General features: G+C 46.3%; 1 long non-coding RNA gene across 1 annotated transcript in view; it reads left to right on the top strand.

Annotated features, from left to right (window-relative positions):
* The window catches only part of LOC122464180, a 69,075-nt gene that overhangs the window by 36,917 nt on the left and 15,578 nt on the right, over positions 1–16,580 (top strand). The window contains exons 4-5 of the long non-coding RNA XR_006288111.1: positions 16,090–16,177; positions 16,452–16,515. This is a non-coding gene — a long non-coding RNA (uncharacterized LOC122464180). The remainder of the gene's footprint in view (positions 1–16,089; positions 16,178–16,451; positions 16,516–16,580) is intronic.

Genomic DNA, 16,580 nt, shown 5'->3' with positions numbered 1-16,580 from the left:
TGCCACTGTCTCTCTGCAGAAGTAGGGTGATATTTGGGAGATCTGGGCTGAAGGCACAGCTCTTCTGTAAACTCCTTACATGATCTTTGGCAAATCACTCAATCTCTCTGCCTCAAATATCCACCAGCAAAATGGAGATAATACTAACCTGCCTCCTGGGGTGCTAGAAGGATAGATCCATTAATGCTGTAAGGCTCTCACTTATTATGGCAATGAGATCCTACATAAATACATTGATAGATGGCCTGCGCTACAGTGGATGGGTTGTGTCAGCCCCCCTAGGGCTGTTGGCACCTGTGTACCATTGTGTACTCAATTGTGCTCTGAACATGTCAAAGTGAACTTTGTCAGTGATATTAGTCAGTCCAATGCTTTAGCTCATCACCTCATAGCATGCTCCAAAGAGAATGGTGTGAGTGAGACAAGTAAGGAAAGGAGGAAGAAGGGAAAGACCCAGAAAAAGAGGTAGAAAGGAGAGAGAATGAAGGGGACAGGGATACTGCTGCCGTCTGTAACAGAAAAGGAAGGTATTATTTTTTTCCTTTACCAGACTGTAACAGCTAAAAAGAAAGAGAGAATGGAGAGGGGTAAATGAGACCATCTGGCCAAATGGTCACCTCAGCACAGACATGTTTGTTCCTTTCTACATGAAAATAAAGAAATGGACCAATTTTTTTTAGGGCTTTTAAAAAAGTTTTTAAAAAATACTTTAAAAAAAAAAAAGAAGAGAATATCTGAATGCAAATGCCTGGTCCTGGCTGCATCTGGACAGGGTTGGGCTGGGAGGCTGGGTGTTAAAACATTGGCTTCCCATGCTAAGCTTTCCAACTCTGAAGCCTGACAGCCAAATCTGGATGAGATCACCAGTGACATGAGTTGGGTGGTCTCTACAAATATTAGCACAATGTCCCTATTACACAATTTGGCACAAGTTGCCTCTTTTTGTTCAGGAGGGGCCCAAGGACTAGAAAGGTCAGGAATGAAGTGCATTAACAGAGCCTGGTGAGTGAAGCCTGCATAGTGTCTGCCTACACCACACCTATGTTCCATATCAGCCTTCACGCTTTCATGAGAACTACAGTTGATTAACATCACAAATTAATGGATTTTTTCTTAATCCATTTTTCCTGTACTGTTTCTCCAGTTTTTGATGAGTAGATAAAATTTGAAGCAAAATCTTTTCCTAGTACAATTTCCTATTATTTTAAAGGTGCCATCCTGCTTTCAGTCTTATAGATTCCCTTTGGTTTGCATAGTACAAAACTTGATTTTTTTGCCTAAAAGCAGAAACAACTCAGAGAAATAGATGTGATTTGTCAACTAAAACTTGGAAATTGCCTAACAAATTGTTATGCTGTAGCACATAAAACAATCACTGAAATGAACATTAGGCTTCCTGTAGACTTTGTGTGATCATTGTGCAGTGATATTTATGATGTCTTCTGCATGTTCAGCATTCCTGGCCCACATGCAAACTGAGAACTATATGTCTAGATTCCAGGGAAAATTAGCTTTCTTGTCTCTTAATTTTTTTCTTGCAATATATTTATCTTCATTGTTATTCTCTTTTCCCTAGCCTGAGCTCCTTTTAAGGGACACATTTTACCTTTGGATGAGCTCCCCTTGAACTCAGATGGAGTCCCTACACTAATTCAAGGGCACACAGAATTTGGACAATCATTTTAACCGTGGGTCCAGTGTAGGTTGTGCCAGTGCTTTGGTTTAGCATAGCATTGTGAAAAAGAGAATATTCACCAGGTGTACTGTTGCTGGCAAAGGCATAGGACTAACTATTCTGATTCAATGAGTGTTGCTGTAAGAAGTTATAAAACAACATTTAATTAGCAGATACACCGGCACTTATAGGTGCTTCAGTGAAACTAAGGGAATGTCTACATTTGGAGCTGGGGGTGTGATTCCCAGCTGGAGATGACATACTTGTGCTAGCTCTCATTAAGCAAGTATGCTAAAAATAGTGTATCCATAGTAGCACCGGCAGCAGCAAGTGGTGCATGGGCTGGCCACCCTGTGTTCAAACCTGCCTGGATCCCATGGGTACGTACGTGCGCCAACGAGGCTGTGCTGCCGCTGCCCAGGCTACTGCAGCCACACTACTACTTTTAGCTCACTAGCTCAATGAGAGCTAGTGCCAGTATGTCTAGGTGAGCTGGGAATCACCTCCCTAGCTCCAAGTGTAGGCGTAACCCTAGATGACCAGTTAGTCAGCTTGCGGCAGCTAGTGGATTCTTGCAAGTTCCACCTATTCTGATAGTTCCAAGCTGACAACTTTGATCACGGTGTTTGGAAGATTTTTTTTTTTTATTGCTTCCCATTCAGCATTACAAGCACCCAGAACTCACCCAAAGCATAACAAGTGAGCTTCTGCATGGCTTAGACGGAGGTGAGTTTCTGTGGATGACATTTTAGCACACAAGTAGTTTGAGGAAGAATATAAAGTTACAGGAAGTCTGGCTACTGTGCTAAAATTGAAGAGAGAAAATGTATTGTTATCGTTTTTAGGGCTTGTGATTGTAAAGAGTGAGGGAGGTCAGTGTGAGAACCTCAGAGCTACAGTTGAAATGCCACCACCTGAAAACATATTAGAACTGATACAACTCCTGGGTATGACACGATTTTGGAGCAAATTCAAACATAACCTGCCCTCAGAAGGCCAAACTCTTTATGAACTGTTTAAAATAGCCTCTGGGCCTGACCCCACCTTTTATTAAAGTCACAGCTCTCTACCATATTGACCACAACGTCACTACTGGTATTTTACATGTTTCCAAGTCTGTGGCTATTTCAGAAGACACCAGCAGCTGTGGGGTCAGTGGGGTGCAGTTCCTGGTACCTGGTGACAACTGGAAGTTTATCGTAGCATACTGATCCAGACAGCTTTCAGAAACTGAGACTAGATTCCCCCTAACAGAGAAATAATATCTGGCAAGTTTATGGCATGTAACAGGTTCACAAAATATGTAAAGGTCTTGATAATTTCAAGCTAGTGCCAGGTCTCAGAGCACTCATATCCTTAATAAACAGTAAACCTAGACAAAGGGCCCCCGAGATGCCAAAGATTGGGTATGCATGTGATGAGATTTAAACCTTTTTCAGAATATACCTGAGGGAATGAGGAGCCATATTGGCCACCCAGATATCTTCAGAGGCTCAGTGTGATATAGGAAGGCACATCGGTAGCCTGCCAGCCTCAGCACAGAAATCAGAACTTTAAATCTGTGGAGGATGCCAAGGCAGGAGAGGTCTGGGACAGGCTCTAAGCAGAAGTGCCACAGTGAGGCAGACATAGCTGTGTTAGGGACAGTGCTGTTTTCTTTATTCTAAGTTCCTTGTTCGGTGTTTAAGGAAATTCTTTCAGGAATTCTTTACTTTGACACCTGACGGATGTTTCACTCCGCTGGAGGGCACATTACAGCCTCTAGTGCGCATTAACATCAGCTCCTTTTTTGCTGCTGGCAGCTGCATCTGATCCCACAGATCAGCTAAAAGCTGATGCAACTTGATTCTTTCCTGAGGGTTTCACCTAATTAATTTATCTGTCTCTATTTCTGTCAATTTAATAAAACAAGAGAAGGCAGTGATTTTGGGCTGCATGCAGAAGTGGGTGCTCTGTCACTCTCCATCTCTTTCCCTTTCCTGACAATTTGCTGGCTCTCCTGTTCTCCCGCTACTGGTTTTCGGTTTGGGGGTTCATTGATTGCAGAGTTGCCTTTGAGGTTTGATCCAGTTCCACCTCCCCTTGGCTGAGCTCTCTGTGGTGAATCCAGCTGGCATGCTCCCCCAGCTGTCTGCTCGGGATCAAAGGATTATTATCCCTCTGAAGGTGTGTGTCTGGCACCCTCCCTCAAGGCAGCAAACCCAATAGGAGATGCCAGCCTTGGGCCTTGATGCTGTCACCAGCTGTATCTCCCCTCCAGCTGCTGTTCTTTACTCCTTCCCTGCTTGCCCTGCGGTTTCCTGACTCTCCCACCATAGTTCTGCCTCTCTCTACCCCATTCTAGAGACTCTGAGCAAGGAGTCAGCACCATTGAAGGGGAAATCCGCACTAAGGACCGGCAAAAAGAAGGGGTCCATCATGTCATGGTGCTGCTTGAGGCAGCCTGGGTGCTGGTACCAGGACATGGGGGAGAGGGGTGGAATTGCTATGCCTTAATGACATCTAGACCTACCCCATCCCGGGCTTCCTAGCATCTGGCATGAGTTCAGCAGCCTCACCCAGCTGGCCTTGCCTAAAGGGGGCTCAGGAGCTCATTAGTCTGTATCAGGATTCAGCTACTTCACAGGGCTCTGTGCCACCTGCATCAGGGTGAGGTGGCCTTACGTCCTCAGAGAAGCCTGGCACCTCCTGATGGACTATGGCCTTAAATTACACCTACCTCTGCCATGATGCCTACAAATCACTAGCTTCAGGCCCTGGTTGGACAATGGGGGTGCTGTGACTTTTGCTTTTATGCTCAACTCTATTCATCCTGTTACCACATCCTCCCAACCCAGCCATACCCCTGTGTGTATTTTGCCCACTTGTGTGACACCTAGCTCTTGAGCACAGAGGATCTTCTCTGTACAGTGCCCAGCACAATATGTGCCCCCAATTCTTGAGTTTTGGCATTGGCAAAATATAAATAATCATAATGGGTAAGATTGCTTTACTTCTGGCTTTCATGAGCTCTGCTGCCTCAAAGGCTCTCTGCCACCTACAACTGGTATCTGCCTCTTGCTTCACCGACGGCAGTTTGGTGGTCTCAGCTCTACCTCTGCTACAAGAAACATCCATCTCAAAACAGATCCACTCACCACCCTCGTACAGCTCTGTGGGTTGTAGGAGATCTGCACCATCTACAGCAGATCTCAGTAGCCTCAAGCTGCTCTGTGCCGTGAGGATCAGACATAGTGTCTCCTGCAGTAAATCAACATGCCTCATCTAAATCAGGCTGAGTGTGCTCCATAAAGCTTGGTGTCATATGAGATGCACATTCTGCCCAGTACCTTGTCAGATACTTGGAAAGTTTTTCTTTACTGTCTTTACAAGTCATAGCTTAAGATTTCTTCCATGAGTCCAGTTTTCTCTTGTAGGATTTTCAGTACATAGCCTGGATTGAGAGACCCTAACTCTCCTGTCTCTCTTTCTCACATACCATATGTCTTCGGGGTTGTGGGACGTCTGTAGGCTTAGCCATGTTTTGGCTATGATACTTGCTCCTTTGTTGCAGTTGGGTCATTGGTGCACATTCACTCGTTGCTTCTTGAAACCTTCCCTAGATGGTTCATCCGATGACATCTGACTCATGCTCACTCTTCTACAGAGAAATCCCTGGAGCCTTTTAATCTCCAAGGGGGGAAAAGATCCATTAAGGGGGAGAGATCGATTACAACTGGTGCCTTTTAACAAGATATAATCGTGTACCTCTTGTGCTCTGGAAGTGCAATAGAGCCAAAGGAGCCCATGCAAGTATCTTCTCCATAGAGGGCAGGTGTCAAGTATCAGGGCTTGCAGCAGAGCCAGTCTCAGGGCAACCTAACAAAGACAACTGGTCTGTAGAAGGCTGCCTGATTGGCTGCACCACCTGATTGGTGGAGAGAGTCAGCAGACCAGCTATAAAGCCCAGCAATAGCAGCATTTTGGCAGCAGCTCAAAGTATTTGCTCATGGCCGTGTTAAGCTCCTGCTGGTTTCCAGCCTTGCTCTAGGCCTGTTCCTGCCTCAGATCGAGCCTAGCCCTTTGCCTTGCCTCAGTCCATGTAAACAGGCTCTGACCTTCGGCTCTGATTCCTGACTTCAGTTCTGACTCTTGGCTCTGGCTCTGGCATCTGGCCTCTGACCCTGGGCTCCTATTGCTGGCTACCAATTGCTGCTCCAGCTAGTAGGCCTGACTCTGGATCCCACCACTAGTCTGACCAATCACATCCTGGTCTCTGACATTTTGAGCAGCTCTAAAAATACAAACAATGAGGGCACTAGATCTGATACAGCGAGCATGGATGATACAAAGGCCAATATCTTTTTGACAGAGATAGTGGGAGCCCTACAGACCTTGTGGGCCAAGGTTGCCACGCTGCAGGTGCAAAATGCGGCCCTGCAAGCTCAAACTGTGCCATCTTCAGTTCCGACCTCCACTCCTTGTGAGTCCTCCCTCCCATCCTCCAGCTTCCCTTGCCTGACAAATGGCAGTCACGACAAACATCGTGGGTTCCTAAATCAGTGTTGGCTCCTATTTCTGCTACCTCTGCAGTTGTACCCCACTGACCAAGCTAGAGTGGGACTAATTATGAGCCTGCTTACTGGGGAGACCCTGGCTTGGGCATTTCTGCTCCTGGATAAATCAAGCCTGCTTCTGGGATTTGAGAACTTCATTTGAGCTATGATCCAAGTCGTGAGCATGTGGCTGAAGCCATGGTTCAGGTGTCGAAGCAGGGATACTGGCCAGTTGCTATATATACAGTGGAGCTGTGACACGTTATAACAGACACTGAGTGGAATGAGGCTGCCCAGCATTCTGGCTGAGCCTAAACAATGATATTAAAGATGAACTGGCACAGGTGTAATCCCCATCCAGCCTGGATGCGTTAGTCGACTTATGCATTAAGATGGATAATCGTCTGACCGAATGCTACCATGAAAAAAAATTCGTGCTCCCAGCTCCCGCCAGCTGCAGCTCTGATAACAGGGCCTGGGCTGGGTTGGTGTCCTTCCCCTCTCCCCAGCAGTGGCCAGTCAGTGTCCAACACATCACCATCTCCCTCTCTGGCTCCGGAACCCTGTGTTGCCCAACACCAACCTAGAGGCGCAGGTGGACTTGGGTGCCTCTCGCAATTTCATTGATCTGTAGTTTGCCTAAGCACACAAGATCCTGACCCAGTTGAAAGGCTCCCCCAAGTGAGTGGAGTCCGTAGACAGGTCATTCATTTCATCCGGATTGGTCACCCACCAGACTGCTCCCTTGGAGGTAACACCCAGACTTACCCATAAGTTCCCCGAGCACTGTGGATGGCTGCCCCCGATCAGGCCATAGGGGACAAAGTGTGGCTTTCTGCCCACACCCTTCAATTGATTCATCAGTCTGCCAAACTAGACTCCAACACTCGGGCCCCTTTAAGATTACAGGATGGTGAACCCAGTTGCCTTCTGGTTACAGCTGCCCGAACCCTTGAAGATCCACCCCATCTTTCACATCTCATTTTCAGAGCCCTACATGGAGAACCCATATCCAAACCACTCCAACCCTCCACCCATAGCTGGGATTTGTGGACAGGAGGAGTACTTGGTCAACCAAATCCTCAACCCTCTGCAACTTAGGAGAAGGCTCCAGTACCTGGTGGACTGGGAAGACTGCAGTTCAGATGATCAGTCTTGGGAACGAGTGGAGAACATCCATGCCCCAGACCTGTTATGAGAGTTCCATCAGAAGTACCCCCAAGAAACCAGGCCCCAAGATTCGCCCTCAATGAGGGAGGAATCGGGAGACCTTTAGGAATCGGCCCCTACGACAGAGCCAGGTTCCAGGCACCCTAACGAGCACAGCTGGACTGTAGCAGGCTGCCTGCTTGACTACACTGCCTGATGGGTGGGAAGAGGCCAGCAGCAGCAGCAGTTCAGCAGCTGCTCAAAGCATTTGCCCATGGTTGTGTTAGCTCCTGGGCCTGTTTGTTCCCAGCCTTTGCTCCTGCCCTGTTCCTGCTTCAGACCCAGCCTTGCCTTGCTTCACTCCAGGTAAACCAGCTCTGACTCTCAGCTCAGATTCCTGACTTCAGCTATGTCCCTTGGCTCTGGCATCTGGCCTCTGACTCTGGTTCTGACCCTTGGCTCCTATTCCTAGCTATTGACTCCTGCTCTAATCACTAGGCCCAACCACTCCCATCCCAATTGTCGGACAGCAGATGATTTTCTCATTTGAATGCATAAGTCATTCCCACCAGACTGTGATTATCTCTGGTACCTAAACTTATTCACAGTGTCTCTCTAGCTCCTGTGCATGAAGAGCAACTCCAGGGACACCGCACTGAGCCCAAATAGCAGAAGCCAGGCATTGAAATTCCAGCTCAAAGAAGCTAATTGGAAGAGAATTCCTGCTTGACCTGGGGGGTAGAACATCCCTAAACCCACTCCATAGAAGCTACTTCAGACCAATGTCCGGAAAAGTTTCTAAGGCCCAAATATATCTCTGCAGTGGAGGATCCATGCACCAGAGCATCCTCTGTCCCTCCGTGGCCTGCTACTGCCCCATCACCAATCTCCCTATATACTTTGTCTGGGGACCTGAAGACTTCTACGTAACGTTCACCCCTGCATTATCAGGGGATGTACAACTCCTGAACAGCTTCCCCATATCCAGCCCCACTCCCTCAGACAGTGGACAGTTCCATTGCCAGGGGACCTCTGCAGCTGTGGAAGTGGGAGCTGTCTGTGCATCGATCATTATGATCCTTATCTGTCTGGTTGTTCATCAGAAAAGTCTCTCCTACTGAATAAATTTGGTCATGCCAGAAACCATTGGAAAGTTCCTGGCCCAAATACTATTCAGCATCCTTGGTATAGCTCCACAATAATGATACTGAATTTGATAGAGTTGCCCCAGATTTACACAGGTTTAAATGAGAACAGAATTGGCCCATGACTTACAAATGACTAAAATGACTGTTTTCAAATCAGTCATCTGGAGACCAACAGGCACAAAGGGGAGGTCTTGTGGCTTTCTCACTGGGATGACTCTGTTGACATTGAGCAATTCATCTGAACTCCAGTTACATTGGCAAAGCAATAGATAACAGCTCAGGGGGGAGGGCAGGCATTAGCAATTTCTGGTGATTCTCTCATTCCAGTTCCTTCTTTGCTGGCAGCAGATAAATGTTACCTCCTTGCACTTACTGTAAGAAGAGAAAAACAGCTCCTTAAATCAGCACAGCTGAGACAGAAAGGTAGCATGTGCCTCAGGTATCTACTTCTGCATGAGTGCAACTTCCATTAATTTCATGGTGTATCTGGGAGCAGGATATGACCACATGAATGTAGAAATATGACCTGAAAGACAGAATAATGTCAACTATCATGTGATTTAATGGTGAGGCCCTGCAGTATTAAGGGCCGTCAGCCAGTTATAACTCAAGTGAAACTCTGTGAGCACAAAACAGTAACACCCAGCCCTGAAAAAATGAGTGTCTCCATGCATTTGCATGATACATATTCCTTTGTCGCAATGACGCAACTAGCTGTACATTGCTATATGAGATCATTTCTTAGTAAATAAAGTTGGATAATCTATGTAATCCCTCAGCAGAGTAAAAGCAGAACAGAATGGCAATGAGAACTTGAGTTTAGCATAGCCTAAAATCACACCCTCTTGTTTGCATATTGCAGATGTACAAATCTCAGCTCCCTACAAGTATAGAAGGAAAAAAGCTGTGCTTGAAAACTGCTCTCGTGGCTGAGATGTTTGTTCCAGTACTGAGCAGTACTGATGGCTTCCAATAATAAAACTTTAATTTCATATCAAACCTTTCTTGTTTTTTGGGGGGTTAAATATAACTTTAAAGGAAGGTGATATATTTTTCTCCCTTCCCTTTGCATTGTTCTTTGAAACATTTAGGAAAAATTACTGTGGTTCTGTCTATTCTGGACTATTCTGAACTGACTTTGTAAGTAGTTAGAGATAGCTCTGGTAAGGTAGGATATCCCACCGTACATTGCCCCAGGCATTGCTGGTTCCACACTATGTGCATGTTCTCTGGACTCTGTCCCCGGCGAAGCACTATGGGAAAGCTGTGCAGGTGTTCCCAGTAGGAAGTGGTTACAAACGTGAATAGGCAGCGTAGTCGGGGTGGATGCACAAACCTGGTAACTCCTGGTCATGTTAGCAAAAAGCTACTGTGTGGGTACAAGTTAACCATGTTTGTTGCCGCCAGGTCAGCTGTGGGGTCTGTCACAGACTGGCTATCGAACCAGGGTTGTACTTGTAGCATGGATGGAGTCTTAGACAAACAGGAGCTGCCCTCTCTGCAGCCTTTAGATGTTAAAGGTTTAGGTGGTTAAAACGGACTTTCTGGCATTTAGTCACAGGCTATTTTTAGTTTGCCTTTGTTAGACATGGGGTCTGTACCTTCCATATGAATAACATGAAATGTGCAAAACCCAGACTGCACGTTTCAATTAACTCAGTGTTTGCACCAGGCAGAATTACAATGCTGCACTTGATTGAAAATTCACGGAATCCTTGACGGGTGTTAGTTCCTGACCTGCAAGTCCTAGTATTTAACGTGAGCCAGGAAAAAGACCTTTTTGGCAAGAAAACTGCTGCTGCTCAGACTGTTAATGCATCTTAATCCTCCACAGAAAATGAAATCACGTTGGACTTCTGCCAAACAATACAATGACTTTTCTCTGACTTCAGGGAGGAGTTCTTCTTAAGCAGCCTTTCTAACATGAAGTAAGATTTAAATTGCTAGGGCTTGATTCTGCTCTCATTTTACAACTGTTTTATACTGGTGTGACTTCAGTGGATTTTCTCCAGGTTTACAGAGGGAAGGGAGAGCTGAGTCACTGTTATTTAGTCTTTATGTTATGGTTCAGGCCCCACATTCTCTGTTGCTGACCCTGGGCTTTATGTTTGCAAATCAAAAGGACATTTTTCTCCCCTCCTGTTTGAGCTTTTTAACTTTATTACTTCTAATCTGCATCACTTGCTGGTCCATTGATAGCGCTGCTTGCAGGAAAAAATGTCTAAGCATCTAATTGCAAGCAGGGGTGCTGGAACAATTTGTATAGTGGGGGGCGCTGAGAGCCATTGACCCAAACCGTAAAGTTTGAGTATGATCAAAGCCACTTCAAGCCCGGGGGTGTGGCAGGACCCCCAGCACCCTAGTTCCAGCACCTATGTGTGCAAGGCAGAAGGCCTGCTGCAGTTGGTAAGGCAGTAAAACCAGTCAGAGACATGCAGTTCATCACCATTACTTTGCTTGATTATTAGTAAAGTGAGCCTGATCCAGTCAAACACTCACTTCAGAAAGCACAACAGAAAGTATATGCTGGTCTGTGTTGTGGTTTTTAAGAAACAGCCTGTATTGGAGTGAGGAGAGGGGGAACTTGCAGTGGTCTTTACAGCCTGGGACTTCCCTAAGGCTTTCTGGAGGATTCAGTGGGTATGTCTACACAGCAATTAGACACCCATGGCTGGCCTGTGCCAGCTGACTCAGGCTCATGGGGGCTCGGGCTAAGGGGCTGTTTAATTGTGGTGTAGACATTCAGGCTTGGGCTGGAGCCCGGTCTCTAGAACCTGTGAGGTGGGAGGGTCCCAGAGCCCAGGCTGCAGCCCAAGCCTGAACATCTACACTGCAATTAAACAGTCCTTTAGCCTGAGCCCCATGAGCCCAAATCAGCTGGCACGGGCCAACCGCAAGTGTCTGATTGCAGTGTAGACATACCTAGTGGGACTGCAAGCGCTAAACCCATTTACAGGGTGTAGCTATATGCTCTCTCCAGTTCTGCTTCCAATCCACAGACTGGTGCTGAATTTGGAGAGTCCAATGACTGCCACACAAGGAACACAAAGACTGGGATTGTGGCAGTCCCCTCTGTGGTGTGGGAGGTGTGTGGAAAGCTCATTGTGCCCTCTCTCCCTTGCCACAATCGGGCACTTGGTGGTTGTTCAGTGGGCTCCTAGTCTGGGGGAGCCAGGTGTATGTTTTATGACCTTCTGGCAAAAATACCAACTGTTTAGTTCAACCAAAAAGTCAACATTAACATCACAGGCTGGAAACACCAAGCAGGGGGGAAATCTGTTTAGAGAAGGGATTACCCCTTAGGGAACTAGAGAATCTGCCGGTGGGTGTCAGACTGCCTAATAGTCTATGGGGTTGGACTCCACACGGGGCACTATACCAGGGAGAAAGCATTGATCTTTTAGGGCTATTTTTAGAGCCCTGAGTTTTTCGTAAAAGCAAAATAACACAAGATAAAACAATCCAACAGATAAAACAAAATGCCAATTGCAGGTGGACAGGCCAAACTTCGACTGGTGTTTCAAGCCCATACACAAAGGTCACAGCGTCACTCAGGTTTGGCCAGGGGTGGGGCAGGTGACAACGAGTGGAATTTCACAGGGCTCTAGCTATTTTCTTCTGGAAGTTTCATTCTCACATGCTGTAGAGGAGAGGAAAGTGATCAGGAACAGTCAGCATGGATTCACCAAGGGCAAGTCATGCCTGACTAACCTAATTGCCTTCTATGATGAGATAACTGGCTCTATGGGTGAGGGGAAAGCAGTGGACATGTTATTCCTTGACTTTAGCAAAGCTTTTGACACGGTCTCCCACAGTATTCTTGCCAGCAAGTTAAAAAAGTATGAGCTGGATGAATGGACTATAAGGTGGATAGAAAGCTGGCTAGATTGTCGGGCTCAGTGGGTAGTGATCAATGGCTCCATGTCTAGTTGGCAGCCGGTATCAAGCAGAGTGCCCTAAGGGTCAGTCCTGGGGCTAGTTTTGTTCAATATCTTTATTAATGATCTGGAGGGTGGCGTGGATTACACCCTCAGCAAGTTTGCAGATGACACTGAACTGGGAGGAGTGGTAGATACGCTGGAGGGTAGGGATAGGATACAGAGGGACTTAAACAAATTAGAGGATTGGGCCAAAAGAAATCTGATGAGGTTCAACAAGGACAAGTGCAGAGTCCTGCACTTAGGATGGAAGAATCCCATGCACCGCTACAGACTGGGGGCCGAATGGCTAGGCAGCAGTTCTGCAGAAAAGGACCTAGGGGTTACAGTGGACGAGAAGCTGGATATGAGTCAACAGTGTGCCCTTGTTGCCAAGAAGGCTAACGGCATTTTGGGATGTATATGTAGGGGCATTGCCAGCAGATCGAGGGACGTGATCGTTCCCCTCTATTCGACATTGGTGAGGCCTCATCTGGAGCACTGTGTCCAGTTTTGGGCCCCACACTACAAGAAGGGTGTGGAAAAATTGGGAAAGAGTCCAGCGGAGGGCAGCAAAAATGATTAGGGGTCTGGAGCACATGATTTATGAGGAGAGGGTGAGGGAACTGGGATTATTTAGTCTGCAGAAGAGAAGAATCAGGGGGGATTTAATAGCTGCTTTCAACTACCTGAAAGGGGGTTCCAAAGAGGATGGATCTAGACTATTCTCAGTGGTAGCAGATGACAGAACAAGGAGTAATGGTCTCAAGTTGCAATGGGGGAGGTCTAGGTTGGATATTAGGAAACACTATTTCACTCGGAGGGTGGTGAAGCACTGGAATGGGTTACCTAGGGAGGTGGTGGAATCTCCATCCTTAGAGGTTTTTAAGGTCAGGCTTGACAAAGCCCTGGCTGGGATGATGTAGTTGATGATTGGTCCTGCTTTGAGCAGGGGGTTGGACTCGATGGCCTCCTGAGGTCCCTTCCAACCCTGATATTCTATGATTCTGTGCATCTCTTCTCCCCTCCACCAACCAGCCTGAAGGCATTGAAAAGGACGTGACCTAGAGCTGCCTCATCTGTACAGAGGGAAGGGGAGCTCTCTAAATTCTATACTTGTTGATTGGCACTGGAGGAAAGGCAGCAAAAGGTGGGGTTTTCACTCTTTCCCTCAATACTATTTTGTACGTTTCTGACCCATCCACTTTCACTGAGGTACGTCAGGTACTATATAGCTGGCATCTACTCGTGAGAGAAAGAATGATTCACAAATGATTAGGGCACCTCTCTCCTGGGACTCGGGAAACCAGCATTCACTCCCTGCTCTGTCATTGATTTCCTGAGTGACCTTGGGCAAATTGCTTAGTTTCACTGTCTCAGCTCCATTTCTTAGTTCTGTGTTACCTGCTCCTCTGCCCGATTTCTGGTCTCTGAGCACATCCCCCCAGGTGTTTGGGCCTCTTGCCTTCACCTCTCATGAAGTGGAATCCCGCCATTCTCCCATTCTCTTTGGCTGGGCCCAGGATTGCAGTACCCAGTGTACCAACCATGGTTACTCAGCTGATCTGACTGAGTTTGGCCACCGGCAACACTTCCCTTCAGCAGCTGTGACCAGTGGTAAACAAAGCGTTCCCACGCCTTTTCAAAACAAAGTATTGTTTAATCTTAATGGTAGGAACAAAGCATAATGAGAGGTTTTAATATGAAAGGTCTACACGTGTATATGTCTCACTTAAATGCTTAGGCCTTGCTGATTCTAGAGACCCCACCTCTGGAGTCTGGGATTCAGTCTCCTCTCCTCCCCAACAGTTTCTGCCTCTCTCCCTTCTTAACTTCAGGAGCCATGCTTTCACCCACCACAAATTTCTTTGTTCTAGTTTCCCACCTGGATTCCACCTGCGCCCTTCCAGTTAGTCAGACCCAGCAGGATTGCAGGTAAAACTTCAGAACAAAGGACACCTGCACTGTACCTTTATATACTTTTAAATTGACCTATCTGAAGCTAGGGTCCTGCATAAATGCCATCAGCTCCTGCTGGAATGAACCCCTTGTGATCATATAGCAAACACAGTAATCATCATGCAAACAGACAGAATACATGTACTACAGGCACTCCTCGACTTTACAACATTTGTGTTATGACGAATGGCACTTACGACATTTGTAAATTGACATCCTGTTTCCACTTTATGACGTTGGTTTCGACTTTATGATGCTTGATTCAGCATTGTTCCAATGGGAAAATCAAGTTACGATGTTTCGACTTAAGACGCATTTTTCAGGAACCAATTGTGTCGTAAGTCTGAGGACTGCCTGTATTTGTAAATAAAATTACAGACAGCTACCATGTCATCTACACACCCCGTCTTTACAGTGGAGATAACAGCACTTCCCTGCCTCCCAGGGGTATTGTGAGGGTAAATTATATTAAAGATTGTGAGGCACTCAGCTACTATGGTAATGGTGACCATATAAATACCTACGGTATCGTTTCTGGGCCACTTCAAACATGTCCTGTGCACTATGCAGACACACTTCATTGGTGTCTCCTCTCAGAGCATAATTTTCAGTTCCACTCTTCCAATGGGGACTGAAAGTAGGGACAAGGCTACAGAGACATGCTGCAGCCAAGTGGGCAGACACAGGGGACTGTAGTGGATTCCAGCCAGGAAGAGTGGTCAGCATCATCCAGACTGCTGTGGAGGTCCCGGAAGAGCACTTGGTAGTTGAAGGGTGTGACAAAATTCCTCCTCTGCCTTGATGGGTCCTGCGCTTACTGGCGGATTTGCTTGCCTCAGAGATTCACGGCAGCCCTGAGTTTGGCCACTTTTGCTAGTGGCTCAAACCTGCTGTTTGCTCAGCTAACCTCATCACTGGCCAGCCTGGGAAAAAGGAAGGAGAACAATCCCCGCAGTCTCTGCTGATCCACCATGTGGGTCAGGAAACAACCTAGAGACCTTCCTCTCTGGTGGAACCCACAGTCCAGGTCAACTCCTCCTGTGTCTGATCAGGAGTTGGCAGGTTTGGGGGGAACCTGGGCCTGCCCTCTACTCCAGGTTCCAGCCCAGGGCCCTGTGAACTGCAGCTGTCTAGAGCAGTGCTACTCAAAGTGGTGGTCCACGGACCGCTGCCGGTCCGCGAGCCATCGGCTGCCGGTCCGTGGCAAGTTTCCAGGAAAGATAGAAAGAAATAATAGTATAATTTAAAAATCACACTGGAATTCCACCAAGAATAATTATCAGTCAATAAAGTCAACAATATTAAATAATATTATGTTTTCAGAAGCACATATTATAATATTGATAATTATGCCATAGTGCTACAGCATGTTTTGCATGAGACGCGCGAGCGCACACTTATCTCACTCCTTCGCATATAAAGACCCCGCCCCACCGGCAGTTACCATTGAGAAGTTGAATAAAGAGCATCATACGGATCTCTGCACATTTGTCATTTGGGACCCCGTCCAAACCCACTGATCTGAGAATGTAAGTACTAATAATATTATAAAATTTTAATAATGATTTTCTATCCTATCCTGCTGTATCCCTTACGAGGTAGATAGAGACGATTGAGCACCACACACCTATAGCCAAATAGACAGTCCTTGCTTCCTCCATATCCATATATTGTTTCATACATGCTCTCATTGTTCTTACTTATAGCCTTCCCCTCTTCTAGAATCAAATCTACGTGTTTCTGCCAGGAAGTTCTCGAAATTCCTTGCTTTCTCACTTCATATCTTTCAGACAGGTAAATCTTATTTTTGACGTTCATTATCCATTCTTTCCATATGTTCAAACCATCTTAACTTTCCAATTATTATCCTGTTTGCAATTTAATTTTAAAATGTATATTATCTTCTTATCCTAACATTACTTACCCTATTAATCAATGTTCTCCCGCACATATTTCTCAATAAAAGCATTCCCACTGCATTTATTCGACTTTCATCCTAATATCATAAATTAAGCATATACCCGGGGTAATGGAATTTATATTCATTATTTTTATGCCTGATTTACAGATGGAGAAGTGAGGCCCAATCAACATATTTATCAAGCAGAGACATCCGGTTGCTGAACACGCATGTATTTCTGAATCAGATGATGGCAATGTAAATGAATGCGAAGTATTGTCAGCAAAAAGAATTTGT

Source organism: Chelonia mydas, chromosome 1 (genome assembly GCF_015237465.2).
Source record: "Chelonia mydas isolate rCheMyd1 chromosome 1, rCheMyd1.pri.v2, whole genome shotgun sequence".
In the NCBI taxonomy this organism is placed as follows: Eukaryota; Metazoa; Chordata; order Testudines; family Cheloniidae; genus Chelonia; species Chelonia mydas.
The sequence above is the reverse complement of the archived record's forward strand: the minus strand, read 5'-3'. Positions and strand labels throughout refer to the sequence as shown.